A 13,801-nucleotide genomic window follows, 5' to 3' on the forward strand; every position below is an offset into this window, starting at 1 on the left:
TTCGCCGAATTTGCGGGAGAAATTCGATTCGATGCGAATTTATTCACCACGAATTTAACTTATTTAAAGGGTTTCTAGGCTTCAGAGAGCCTTTATATTAGTGCAGAACACTGTACCTTTAATTTAAATGCCCTTGGAGTCTGCTGGGGAAGAGAAATAATACTGTCAGTCAGTATGACATGCAGATGAGTGCCGTCGATCTTAGAATCACCGCACACTTCACTCATTTGGGCAGTCACGGGGCACGATGACGAAGAAGAAGAAGAAGAAGAATGAAAAGAAGAATGAAAAGAAGAAGAAGAAGAATGAAAAGAAGAAGAAGAAGAATGAAAAGAAGAATGAGAAGAAGAATGAAAAGAAGAATTAAAAGAAGAATGAAAATAAGAATGAAAAGAAGAATGAGAAGAATGAAAAGAAGAATGAAAAGAAGAAGAAGAAGAATGAAAAGAAGAAAAAGAAGAAGAATGAAAAGAAGAATGAAAAGAAGAAGAAGAAGAATGAAAAGAAGAAGAAGAAGAATGAAAAGAAGAAGAAGAAGAATGAAAAGAAGAATGAAAAGAAGAAAAAGAAGAATGAAAAGAAGAAGAAGAAGAATGAAAAGAAGAAGAAGAATGAAAAGAAGAATGAAAAGAAGAAGAAGAAGAAGAATGAAAAGAAGAAGAAGAAGAATGAAAAGAAGAATGACAAGAAAAAGAAGAATGACAAGAAGAAGAAGAATGAAAAGAAGAAGAAGAAGAATGAAAAGAAGAAGAATGAAAAGAAGAATGAAAAGAAGAAGAAGAAGAATGAAAAGAAGAAGAAGAAGAATGAAAAGAAGAATGAAAAGAAGAAGAATAAGAATGAAAAGAAGAAGAAGAAGAATGAAAAGAAGAATGAAAAGAAGTAGAAGAAGAATGAAAAGAAGAAGAAGAAGAATGAAAAGAAGAAGAAGAAGAAGAATGAAAAGAAGAAGAAGAAGAATGAAAAGAAGAATGAAAAGAAGAAGAAGAAGAATGAAAAGAAGAAGAAGAAGAATGAAAAGAAGAATGAAAAGAAGAAGAAGAAGAATGAAAAGAAGAAGAAGAATGAAAAGAAGAATGAGAAGAAGAATGAGAAGAATGAAAAGAAGAATGAGAAGAATGAAAAGAAGAATGAAAAGAAGAAGAAGAAGAATGAAAAGAAGAAGAAGAAGAATGAAAAGAAGAATGAAAAGAAGAAGAAGAATGAAAAGAAGAAGAAGAAGAATGAAAAGAAGAATGAAAAGAAGATGAAGAAGAATGAAAAGAAGAAGAAGAAGAATGAAAAGAAGAATGAAAAGAAGAAGAATGAAAAGAAGAAGAAGAAGAATGAAAAGAAGAATGAAAAGAAGAAGAAGAAGAATGAAAAGAAGAAGAAGAAGAATGAAAAGAAGAAGAAGAATGAAAAGAAGAAGAAGAAGAATGAAAAGAAGAATGAAAAGAAGAAGAATGAAAAGAAGAAGAAGAATGAAAAGAAGAAGAAGATGAATGAAAAGAAGAAGAAGAAGAATGAAAAGAAGAATGAAAAGAAGAAGAAGAAGAATGAAAAGAAGAAGAATGAAAAGAAGAATGAAGAGAAGAAGAAGAAGAAGAATGAAAAGAAGAAGAAGAATGAAAAGAAGAAGTATTCCAGTACAGCAAAAAGTGTATCTGCAGAGAGCTCCGCTATTTCTGACAGTTCTCTGACAGTTCCTTCACATTTACAGCGGTTGAAACATTGTATCTATTTATTTCCGAATAAAAACATCTGTATCCTAAATGGAAACAAATAGATACAATGTTTCAACCGCTGTAAATGAACTGTCAGAACTGTCAGAAATAGCGGAGCTCTCTGCAGTGACACTTTTGCCGGCTGATCGGGAAAAATTCGATTCGTGCACCCGAAGTTTGCTAAAATTCGGATTCGATGCGAATCGAATTTTTCCTGAAATTCGAAACGAATTCCACTTCGCCAGGTTTGATTCGCTCATCTCTAGTTATTAGGTTTAAGGGGCAATTACTATTTCACATATAGCCAGAGAAGGTTTGGATAGTTTATCCCTTAACAAATTAAATAGTCATTTAAAAACTGCATTTTGTATTTACTTATTTACTTGTATTTACTTGTATTTACTATGTGTAATATTAAAATTTGTTTGATGATCTGAATCATTTAAGTGTGACAAATATGCAAAAAAATAAAAAATCAGGAAGGAGCAAATACTTTCCACAGCACTGTGGGTACACGTGAGGATTAGTCTGGATTGTTCCATCAGGCAGGTGGGCAGTCTATAATTTTTCATTTCACATAGGGTTGTGTTACTGATACTCATCAACATGATCTGTGGAAAGGTTTGTGGCCCCACTAGCAATTCTGCTACCCAAGGCCATGGCCTATGTTGACCATGACGAAATACAATTTTTAAGAGTTTTTTAAGATCTGCAGGTGTTATCCAACCATGTTCAGACATCTACTGTATTTCAGCAGCTGGGTCCCTAAACAAGCATGGCTGCCTTGAGTTCCATTTCATAATTAGCCTATGCAGAGGGGTGAGAAAGGCACACCTTCAAGGCCAGCTCATCAGAAAGAATACAATGGAAACTGGGAGAAGTTTTCCTAGGCCACCATTGTCTCTAGATCCCCATTTTTTTCCTCACTCCAAGGAACCTGTCCTGCCTAATATACAGTGTGATATGGGAGATGTTTAGCTCAGTGGTAGATGCAATTTTTATACAGTGAGTCCATAACTGGCATTATAGTTAAGGGCCTGCTAGCCCAATTTTATTATAAGGTAGAAAACAAAAACAGAAGTCCAACCAGGATTCCCACGTAGGGGAAGCAAACAAATGAAAAATACCAAGCCGCTTGGCTTTCTGCTTAGCAATACCTCTGCTTGTTTGGGTCTTCCAGACCACTTGCTATTCATGCTCTCTCTCCTGTAGGTAGGTGACAGAAAGTTGCTGTTCAGGCCCACAAGGCCTCTTGACAGGGTTTTGACAGTATCTCTAGCTTGTATTCCACAGAGACTTCCAGATTCTATCCAGCCCCGCCTGGACCCACTAGACTCCACATCTTCCTCAGTCTCCCAGACCCTCTCTTGGTCTCCCAGACTCTGAGCGCTGGCCAGATTTTCCCAGCCCTTGGCCCTGAATGCCCTCACACGGGTTGTAGTCTCCAACAGAGACTCACAGCTGTCCTGACAGGGTTCTGCCTTCAAGAAACTTTAACTCCCACCACCTACTGCTCTCACAAGCCCATTGATATAAGGTCTGTGTGCACCTGGGAACACACCCTGCTAGTTATCCACAACACCCGGACACAGGAAATTCCGTCCCCCCCAAGACTCTTAGGAATATCCAAACCGCAGAGCCCCATCTGGCAATACCAAGATCCGGGAAAAAGGTGCATAAGCAGTTTTCTCCACTCCAAGTCTATGCTCTGTAGTATTGCAGTAAGCAGACACGCAAACTCTGTGTCTTTTCCCTGGCCATTTTCATAGTGACAGAGCCTCGTCACAACAAACATTGTGATTTATTTCAGAGCTCAAATTCTTTATTAAACCATTGCCTTCCATTTCTGTTTTGGTTGTTTCAGGTTCATCATTTTGCACACTTCACTATAGTTCCTCTAAGTATACAATTACATGTACAACAGTGTTATACTAGGCTCAAGCATGACATTGTGCACAGAAAGAAGTCATTGTTGAGCGTGTTGTAAAAGTACAGCTGACATTAACTCCGTCACTAGATGTTTCCTCTTGTAAGGATGATGAGTTTTGTCAGGGTTACCTCCGCCCACACTCTTTCCTTTTACAGTTCATTGAACTGACAGGGTAGTGAACTAGCAATGAGTCTATCTCTGCAGCTCATACTGGCAGAGGATGTACATTGTTTAGATGTACAGTTGCAAGAAAAAGTAGGTGAACCCCTTGGGATTACGTGGAGTTTTGCATGAATTGGGCATAAAATGTGCTCTGAGCGTCATCTAAGTCACAACAATAGAAGAACACAGTCTGCTGAACATAATACTACACAAACATTAGATGTTGCCATGGTTTAATTGCACATAACATGTAAACATTCACAGTGCAGGGAGGAAAAAGTATGTGAGGCCCTAGCTTAATGATTTCTCCCAGAGCTAATTGGAGCCAGGAGTGAGCCAACATTGACTCCAATCAGTGTGATGATATTGGATGTGTTGCTGACAGCTGTCCTGCCCTTAAAAAACACACACCTGTTTTGGGTTTACTGGTTTCAAGAAGCACTGTCTGATGTGAACCATGCCTCGCAGAAAAGAGCTCTCAGAAGACCTAAGATCAAGAATTATTGACTTGCATGAAGTTGGAAAGGGTTACAAAAGTATCTCCAAAAGCCTTGATGTTCATGTGTCCACGGTAAGACAGACTGTCTACAAATGGAGAAAGTTTAGCACTGTTGCTACTCTCCCTAGGCGTGGTCATCCTGTAAAAATGACTGCAAGAGCACAGCGCAGAATGCTGCATGAGGTAAAGAAGAATCCCAGAGTGTCAGCTAAAGACCTACAGAAATCTCTGGCACATGCTAACATTTTTGTTGACACATCTACAATAAGGAAAACATTAAACAAGAATGGAATACATGGGAGGACACCACGGAGGAAGCCATTGCTGTCCAAAAAGAATATTGCAGCACGTTTCAAGTTTGCAAAAGAGCACCTGGATGTTCCACAGCACTACTGGCAAAATATACTGTGGACAGATGAAACCAAGATTGAGTTGTTTGGGAAGAACACACAACACTGTGTGGAGAAAAAAAGGCACAGCACACCAACATCAAAACTTCATCCCCACTGTAAAACATGGCGGAGGGAGCATCATGCTTTGGGGCTGCTTTGCTGCCTCAGGGCCTGGACGGATTGTTGTCAGTGATGGGAAAATGAATTCCAGAGTTTATCAAGACATTTTGCAGGAAAACGTAAGACCATCTGTCCGCCAACTGAAGCTCCGCAGAGGATGGGTGATGCAACAGGACAATGACTCAAAGCATACAAGTAATTCAACAAAACAATGGCTGCAACAGCACAGAATACGCCTTCTGGAGTGGCCCAGTCAGAGTCCTGACCTCAACCCGATTGAAATGCTGTGGCATGACCTTAAGAGAGCGATTCACACCAGACATCCCAAGAATATTGCTACACTGAAACAGTTTTGTGAAGAGGACTGGTCCAAAATTACTCCAGATCGTTGTGCAGGTCTGATCTGTAACTACAGGAAACGTTTGGTTGAGGTTATTGCTGCCAAAGGAGGGTCATCCAGTTATTAAGTCCAAAGGTTCACATACTTTTTCCTCCCTGCACTGTGAATGTTTACATGTTATGTGCAATTAAACCATGGCAACATCTAATGTTTGTGTAGTATTATGTTCAGCAGACTGTGTTCTTCTATTGTTGTGACATAGATGACGTTCAGAGCACATTTTATGCCCAATTTATGCAAAACTTCACATAATCCCAAGGGGTTCACATACTTTTTCTTGCAACTGTACACAGAAATCATCAGGGGACACTGTTATTAGCATACTCTGATAGATGAGAAGAGTTAGCCCTTTAGCCAAATGTGACAGGTTGTCTTATAATAGAAACAGAATCACTACTGGTGTAAACCAAAAATCTTGCCCAAGTAAGAATGGAAATCCCCTTGCTTACAAGCCCAGCCTTCCATGTTAGCTCATTGCTAGAGTGGTTGCAAGGCTAGCCATGCTTTATGTAATTTTCTTTCCTTCAACCATGGGTTGAAAATTGCTCGAATCCCTCCCACAGCACTATTGTGTTCTGCCTGCAGGGAGCAGGGAGAGCCTTCCACACTGGCAGAAAACAATTATCACTACCGGCGGCTATAGCTGCTGACAGTGATCGCACAAATAAAAAAACGACAGGCTGGTTGTACTGAAGTTGATCAATAAATCGACTTCAGTATAACCAGCCTGCCCATAGATGGATAAAAATTCAGCAGTTCCTGCTGAACCAGCTGAATTTCAATCATTCTATGGCTTGCCTAAACCTCAGACATGGAATATGAACAAAGCAAATCCCTCTATAGTATGTGCATATCTCAATCCTGAAAGCTAAGTGTCATTTCTAGCTGATGCCTCATTTCTCTGCTATCAGTATGAGTCACTTCCGACAAGTTTTCCTGACACCAAGAGAAAAATGGTGACAGGAGAGGGAGCTCCAGCACACAACCTGTGATTGAGAGCCTCAGTTCTGTTCCTGTGTGCTGTGTGAAGGAGGAGGGGTGTCCCTTCCCTCCAATCAGCTCTCAGCTCTCCTCTCTGAGCTCTGCAGAGTGTAATTTCAGCTTCTTGCCCTCTGCTTTGGATATACAGTTGCAAGAAAAAGTATGTGAACCCCTTGGGATTACGTGGAGTTTTGCATGAATTGGGCATAAAATGTGCTCTGAACGTCATTTAAGTCACAACAATAGAAGAACACAGTCTGCTGAACATAATACTACACAAACATTAGATGTTGCCATGGTTTAATTGCACATAACATGTAAACATTCACAGTGCAGGGAGGAAAAAGTATGTGAACCTTTGGACTTAATAACTGGTTGACCCTCCTTTGGCAGCAATAACCTCAACCAAACGTTTCCTGTAGTTGCAGATCAGACCTGCACAACGATCTGGAGTAATTTTGGACCACTCCTCTTCACAAAACTGTTTCAGTGCAGCAATATTCTTGGGATGTCTGGTGTGAATCGCTCTCTTAAGGTCATGCCACAGCATTTCAATCGGGTTGAGGTCAGGACTCTGACTGGGCCACTCCAGAAGGTGTATTCTGTGCTGTTGCAGCCATTGTTTTGTTGAATTACTTGTATGCTTTGGGTCATTGTCCTGTTGCATCACCCATCCTCTGCGGAGCTTCATTTGGCGGACAGATGGTCGAACGTTTTCCTGCAAAATGTCTTGATAAACTCTGAAATTCATTTTCCCATCAATGACAACAATCCGTCCAGGCCCTGAGGCAGCAAAGCAGCCCCAAACCATGATGCTCCCTCTGCCATGTTTTACAGTGGGGATGAGGTTTTGATGTTGGTGTGCTGTGCCTTTTTTTCTCCACACATAGTGTTGTGTGTTCTTCCCAAACAACTCAATCTTGGTTTCATCTGTCCACAGTATATTTTGCCAGTAGTGCTGTGGAACATCCAGGTGCTCTTTTGCAAACTTCAAACGTGCTGCAATATTCTTTTTGGACAGCAATGGCTTCCTCTGTGGTGTCCTCCCATGTACTCCATTCTTGTTTAATGTTTTCCTTATTGTAGATGTGTCAACAAAAATGTTAGCATGTGCCAGAGATTTCTGTAGGTCTTTAGCTGACACTCTGGGATTCTTCTTTACCTCATGCAGCATTCTGCGCTGTGCTCTTACAGTCATTTTTACAGGACGACCATGCCTAGGGAGAGTAGCAACAGTGCTAAACGTTCTCCATTTGTAGACAGTCTGTCTTACCGTGGACACATGAACATCAAGGCTTTTAGAGATACTTTTGTAACCCTTTCCAGCTTCATGCAAGTCAACAATTCTTGATCGTAGGTCTTCTGAGAGCTCTTTTCTGTGAGGCATGGTTCACATCATACAGTGCTTCTTGAAACCAGTAAACCCAAAACAGGCGTGTGTTTTTTAAGGGCAGGACAGCTGTCAGCAACACATCCAATATCATCACACTGATTGGAGTCAAGGTTGGCTCACTCCTGGCTCCAATTAGCTCTGGGAGAAGTCATTAAGCTAGGGCCTCACATACTTTTTCCTCCCTGCACTGTGAATGTTTACATGTTATGTGCAATTAAACCGTGGCAACATCTAATGTTTGTGTAGTATTATGTTCAGCAGACTGTGTTCTTCTATTGTTGTGACTTAGATGACGTTCAAAGCACATTTTATGCCCAATTCATGCAAAACTCCACGTAATCCCAAGGGGTTCACATACTTTTTCTTGCAACTGTATATTACTGGGTATACAATTGCTTTTACATGTATAAAGGTATATAATTATTTTAAAGAAACAATCAACTATGTTTTTAAGGTAACCTGAACTGAGAGAAATGTATAGGTTTTGCTGGCCTCTCTGAAACTGCTTGTTATATGGCTGTCACTGTAATCTCCTTGCTAATAGTGTCTGAGTCATTTATGTAGCACATAAAAGTAAACAGCTTTAACTTCCTTCTTACAGACAGACAGACAGACAGCTAGCACTTAAAGGTCTATGCATGAAGGTAAAAAAAAAAAACCTTCTGTGTGCAGCAGTGCCCCCAACCCCCTCAATACTTACCTGAGCCTCATCGCGATCCAGCAACGTGAATGGTTGCCTCGGTTATCCTGGGTCTCTGCCCCCTCATTGGCTGTCAATCACAGCCAGTCAGCCAATGAGGACAGAGAGGGGGCAGGGCCAAGCCACAGTTCCATGTGAGAACACATGGAGCAGCGGATGCCCCCATAGAACGCTACTTGCTGAGGGGGCACTCGACAGGAAGGAGAGGCCAGGAGAGCCTGGGGGGACCCGAGGAGAGGAGGATCCAGGTTGCTCTGTGCAAAATCACTGCACACAGCAGGTAAGTATAGACATGTTTGTTATTTTCCACGAAAAAAAAATGAACCTTTAGAATCGATTTAAAGTGGAGTTCCAACTGAAACAAAAAAAAAGTCAGCAGCTACAAAAAGTGTAGCTGCTGACTTTTAAAATACAGCCACTTACCTGTCCCTCGATCCAGCAGTGTCCTCACCACCTCTGGTTTCTCCGGCAGTCTTCTCTCCCTGGCAGCGGCATCTTTAGTGTGGGCACCCGGTTATGACAGCTTGTAGCTTCACAGCTGGGTGCCCACTGCACATGCGTGAGAAGCGCTGCAATTTTGTGAATGGCCCCATAGTCTTCTGGGACCTGTCACATGTCCCAGAAGACTACGGGGAGGGAGGAAGGGGGAGGACAATTTCCACTTCCGATCGCCTAGGCAATCGTAGTGGACATGGGAGCGGGTACCTGTCAAATTTGGGTACCCGCTCCCCAAAGGTGCCAATCCTTAATGGGGAGCGGGGGACAGAGCATTAAAGCGGAACTTCCCCTTTTGGGTGGAACTCTGCTTTAAGTAGCATATCAGCAATGGTATCAAACACATGTTGCAATAGCAGCTTTACCAACAAGCAGCTACATACATGGAGGACTCAGTACTCAGCAGGGAAGAACTCTAGGAAGTACGCTGTATAAAATACATCCTAGGTTCTAAAGGACTTTTATTTAATTTGTTTAAACTTTTATTTAATCTGTAAGGGAGCTAAATGCATATAATGTAGCACTTGGTCCCATTCGGATCAGTGGCCCTATCAGGGATTAAAAGCCCTCTTTTCTGGCTGTAAATCCACCTCTTTCTTAAACTAAAATCATGGGTGTTCCTGTGATGGGAGGTACAGCCAACACTAAGCCCCTCCCCCTCTCTAAGATGATTGTTCTTTTGCTTTTATGAATGAAAAATCAGCACTGCCCTGGCAGCACCGATTGTTCATTATTAATAGTAATAGGTTACTCAGCTCTGCGGCTTTGTGTGTCTATCTGTTGGCTTCTTGTACTCATACACAACCCCAGCTGATGGATCACACAGCCCCACAGTACTAGGTGATCTTTTATGAATGAGCAATCAGCAATGTCAAGACTGGTGCGATATATGACACAGCACAGCAGCATTCATAAATGTAAAAGATCACTCAGCACTGAGGGGCTGTATGATCCAACAATCACAACTTTGTGTATGAGCAGCTACAGATAGACACACAATGCCTGAATGGTAGTGCTGAATCTCCAGAGCAGCTCCTATCCCCAGAGACCAGAGCTGTCACTCACAAACCTGTCTCCCTTTTTGCAGTGTAGTTGGATGAGGGATGGGCGGGATGTCAGATCACTCGCCCAGATGTATTCCAACAGGACCAAGTGCTACATGCAGTGGCAGCAGTGCTGGAACAAGGTCATCCAGCACCCAGGGCAAAGATGCCAAACTGTAGGCCCCCCGTGTTCATGATGTGCAAACTTAGGGTATCTGCTTACGGGGTGCGCAACTAGCGCCTCCTCTCAGCTCTCTTCTTCCTGTTCCCAGTGCTGGTCCTACCAGAGTAGTGATGTCATAACAGAAGGAACTCAGTACAGGGTGCCCTCATCCTCGCAATAATCTGTTGCACCTAGAGCAGCCGCCCCTCCTGCCCACCTTTTGTCTTGGCCCTGAGTGGCAGTGTAATTTGTAGGAGAGCAGTGGTTTTCCCCATGGTTACCTCCTATGAGTACTACTTTTGTTTGGTGTTTTATTTATGGTAGACTCATGATGTCACCAGGTGCATGTAATGCCTGCTGATCCTTAGTCCTCATGCACACAGGACGTTTTGATAACGCTGGTAATGTTAGCTGTGTAAAGTCACGTTAACAATGTGAGTTTTTCAGCTTTTTTTATCGTTTTTGCATTAGCGTTTAGCAGCGTTTTGACGCGTTTTTTTTATCAAAAAAAAAGTTTTTTGGTCAAAGAGTCCAAAAACTCCAGTTTGCGGCATTTTACCACGTTTTGCCGTGTTTTCCAGCATTAGAGCATTTTTACAGCTAAAAAACTCTTCTAGAAACCCGCTAGTCCTGGGTTTTTTTTCCAGCCCAAAAAACATCCCAGCCAAAAAACGTTGATTACAGTTTATGTGTGCATGGACACATAGGATAACAAGCTGGGGGGGTTTACTAGCTGTAGGAAAAAATGTCAAAAGCAAAAACAGCCGCTGTAAAAACATCAAGTATGCATGAGGACTAAGGCTGGCCACACATTATACAATTATCTGGAGATTTTTGGTTTAGATTTACCAAAAACCATATAATAGGAGGACAAACCTAAACAACACTTTCAGTTGTATCCAATTAGGCAGGCCCTTGCACTACACAGTTGAAGGTAAATCTAAAGGAAATTGGGCAGAAAATTGGAAGATAATTGTATAATGTATGGCCAGCCTTAGGCTGTGTTTTGTAGCTTGAAACTTGAAGCTCTGAAAAAGCTCAAACTTAAAAAATCAATTATTCTCTATGGTGCCTGTTCACACCTGACCATGCAAACAGGCACCATAGAGAACAATTGATTTTTAAGTTTGAGCGTTTTTGGAGCTTCAAGCTATAAACATTCGTGTGTGAATGCAGCCTTAGAGCTCACCATAGGGTTCTTTGTCACCTGTTTAGACTGACTGTTGTGCCTTTCACAGATCTTTGTATGACACCAACTCTTATAGAGAGTAGCAGCCCAGTAACTGTGTTTCTGAAGTATTTTGAAGTATTTTTATAGCACATCAACAACATTCTCTTGTAAAGAGCAGATAACCAAAACTTTTACTCAGTACGGCACATCAAACCTACATCTGAACTGAATAGTACAGCTGACTTTTAAACTGCCCTCAATAACCTTCTTTTCAGGATGTTACAAGATCAGTTTTTAGATTGTTTAAACATTTGTTCAGTAAAGATGGTGCCTCTTGAATAGAACCATCTTTATTTTCATTGTGACTCCTAAAATATCCCCTAAAGCTTGAATGAACAAGACTAGAGCTTAGCATTCCAAACACATTTTAATATGTGACTTTAAACCAGTTACAGTACATGCTGATTTTGTACACAATTGCCTTTTCTCTACTATTTAATGCAAGAAAAAGAAATGCAGTGGCAGCCATTGCCGATCTCTTATCATTGACTGTTATGCTGATTCTCTGGCTTCAATTCTTTCTGGATGAGTGTAAATTTGGAAAGTCAGAGAAAATACAGAAAGCGTTAGGCCCCTTTCACACTGATGGTTGAATCCGGTTAGCCTGTCAGTTTTTCAGGTGGACCTGATCGGACCATACATAGACCTCTATGGACTGGTGGGTGTCAGCGGACAAGTGTCCACTGACACCTGCCAGTATCTGATTTGATCCTGTACACCAAAAACAGACAGATGGGGATCCGTTCCCCATCCCTCCGGTGGATCGGATGACAATCAGGTGGAAATGGACAGGGGGTCCATTTCTTTCTGGCCACCCCATAGGGAAGAGCAGGCTGTGTCTGTGTCCGCTCTGCAAAAGCAGAGCGGACACAGCTCTGTCATCTGCCTGCTCAGCGGAGACCAGTGGAGAGATTCCCCGCTGAGCAGCCGGATCCGCTGACGTGTCCCCCCCCCCCCCGTCTGAAAGGGGCCTTATCTGTTCCAGGTAAATGGTAAGGTATTAAATAAAGATGATCTTTTTAACAGCTAGGCAACTAGCATTTTTCAGAAGGGGTCTGCAACAGACCTCTGCATGTTTCCTTTAAAGTGTATCTAAAGCCAAAACATTTTTTTTTAGTTTTGGATAGAGGAGTAAGGGGTTCGAACCTCTATCAAGGTTTTACTGCTGGAGAAATTTGTCCTCTCTATTTGTCCTAATACCCATTCCCCTTGGGACTAAAAGTAAAGGAAAATCCTAATAGTTTAGTTGTCACCAGGACAGGAACAGAAGTTACATTTTTAATTGGGGACACTTGCTCCTGTGGTAACTGTCTAAGAAGGGGTTTGGAGAGATTTCCCAGAAGTTCCTGTCAAATCTACAGGGTAGGAGGTGAAGGGAACAATCCCAAATAGGACACAAATAGCATATAAAAAAATTAAAAACCTGAGAAACAAAACTTTAAAACAAAGAGAAATTGATTGCAATAACCTGTACTAACAAATCTGAAATCAGCTTTCAGCGGCTTAGAAACTGCATGCCACTAAAAGTCAATTCTAACTGAAATATTTTGTATAATGTCAGTGTCAAATTAAAATAACATTCTTTGCTAATATCATTTTTTTTAAAACACAGATTATACATTGTTTAAAGGAGAAAAAAAAATCACATCCCATTAAACAGTATAATAGAGAAGTTATAGAACAGGATTGATCTTGAGAGTTGAGAATACGTACCGTAGTATATGGTACTACTCTTATTTCCTAATTCTGAGGTTCTAGAGATCTTTGTTCAAATAAACTGAGCTGTGCAGTGACTGTTCAGTTACTTACAACTTTATACCATCCACAGCTCCTATATTGTAAGGTACAAAATGTTTGTCACTTACCAAGTAATGCCAGAGAGACAGATGAAATATAATGCGTCAGCACAAGATGACTTTCATGGTTGTTCTTTTCGGTAGATCTCCAAAGAAATACGTTGGGGGAACAGTGCTTTCTATGTGTGTGTGTGTGTCTTAGGTTTTCACAGCAGATCTCACCACCAGGCACGAAGAGGAAAGAACACGCTCTGTATATGAGAGATAGGGTTCTGTGAAGTGACAATCATCACCACTTCCTGTCTGTAATATACTCTCTCTTTGCTTCTGCTGTACTTTTAAATTCATAATCCACACCCTGCCTAAAATGTACCTGCACCCCCAACGCATTTTTTGTTTTGCGTCAAATGCTAAAGCCAGAATCTTTCATTAAAATACATTATCACTGTAAAAGAGGGTTTAAGCTATACAATAAAAAAATACATGTACTATAAAAAGAGTACTTCTAACATAGTACATGTTAATGATCCAGCAGAATTTTTAACTGCTGGTAATCCAATAATCCACTAGTCAGATCTCCTCAATCTACCTCTCAACTCTACTCCCTACAGTATTTCTCCTCTTGGGATACCTGCAAATCTATTATATAAATATATTTTATTAGGTACCCAATTGCTTGGTATCACAAATTGCTAATCATCCAATCACATGGCAGAAACCCAATGCATTTAGGCATCTATACGTGGTGAAGACGACTTGCTGAAGTTCAAACTGAGCATCAGAATGGGGA

At 41.2% G+C, this 13,801-nt stretch overlaps 1 protein-coding gene across 2 annotated transcripts in view; it reads right to left on the reverse strand.

The window, feature by feature from the left end:
- The window catches only part of ARHGAP9 (Rho GTPase activating protein 9), a 181,847-nt gene extending 168,627 nt beyond the window's left edge, over positions 1 to 13,220 (reverse strand). For both annotated transcript variants that reach the window (XM_089681293.1, XM_089681287.1), the window contains exon 1: positions 13,081 to 13,220. The gene's annotated coding sequence lies outside the window, so the exon portion shown is untranslated. The remainder of the gene's footprint in view (positions 1 to 13,080) is intronic.
- Between the last annotated feature and the right edge of the window lie 581 nt (positions 13,221 to 13,801).

This window comes from Staurois parvus, unplaced genomic scaffold (assembly GCF_062004578.1).
Source record: "Staurois parvus isolate SC_StPar_1 unplaced genomic scaffold, SC_StPar_1.0 ptg000017l, whole genome shotgun sequence".
NCBI lineage: Eukaryota > Metazoa > Chordata > Amphibia > Anura > Ranidae > Staurois > Staurois parvus.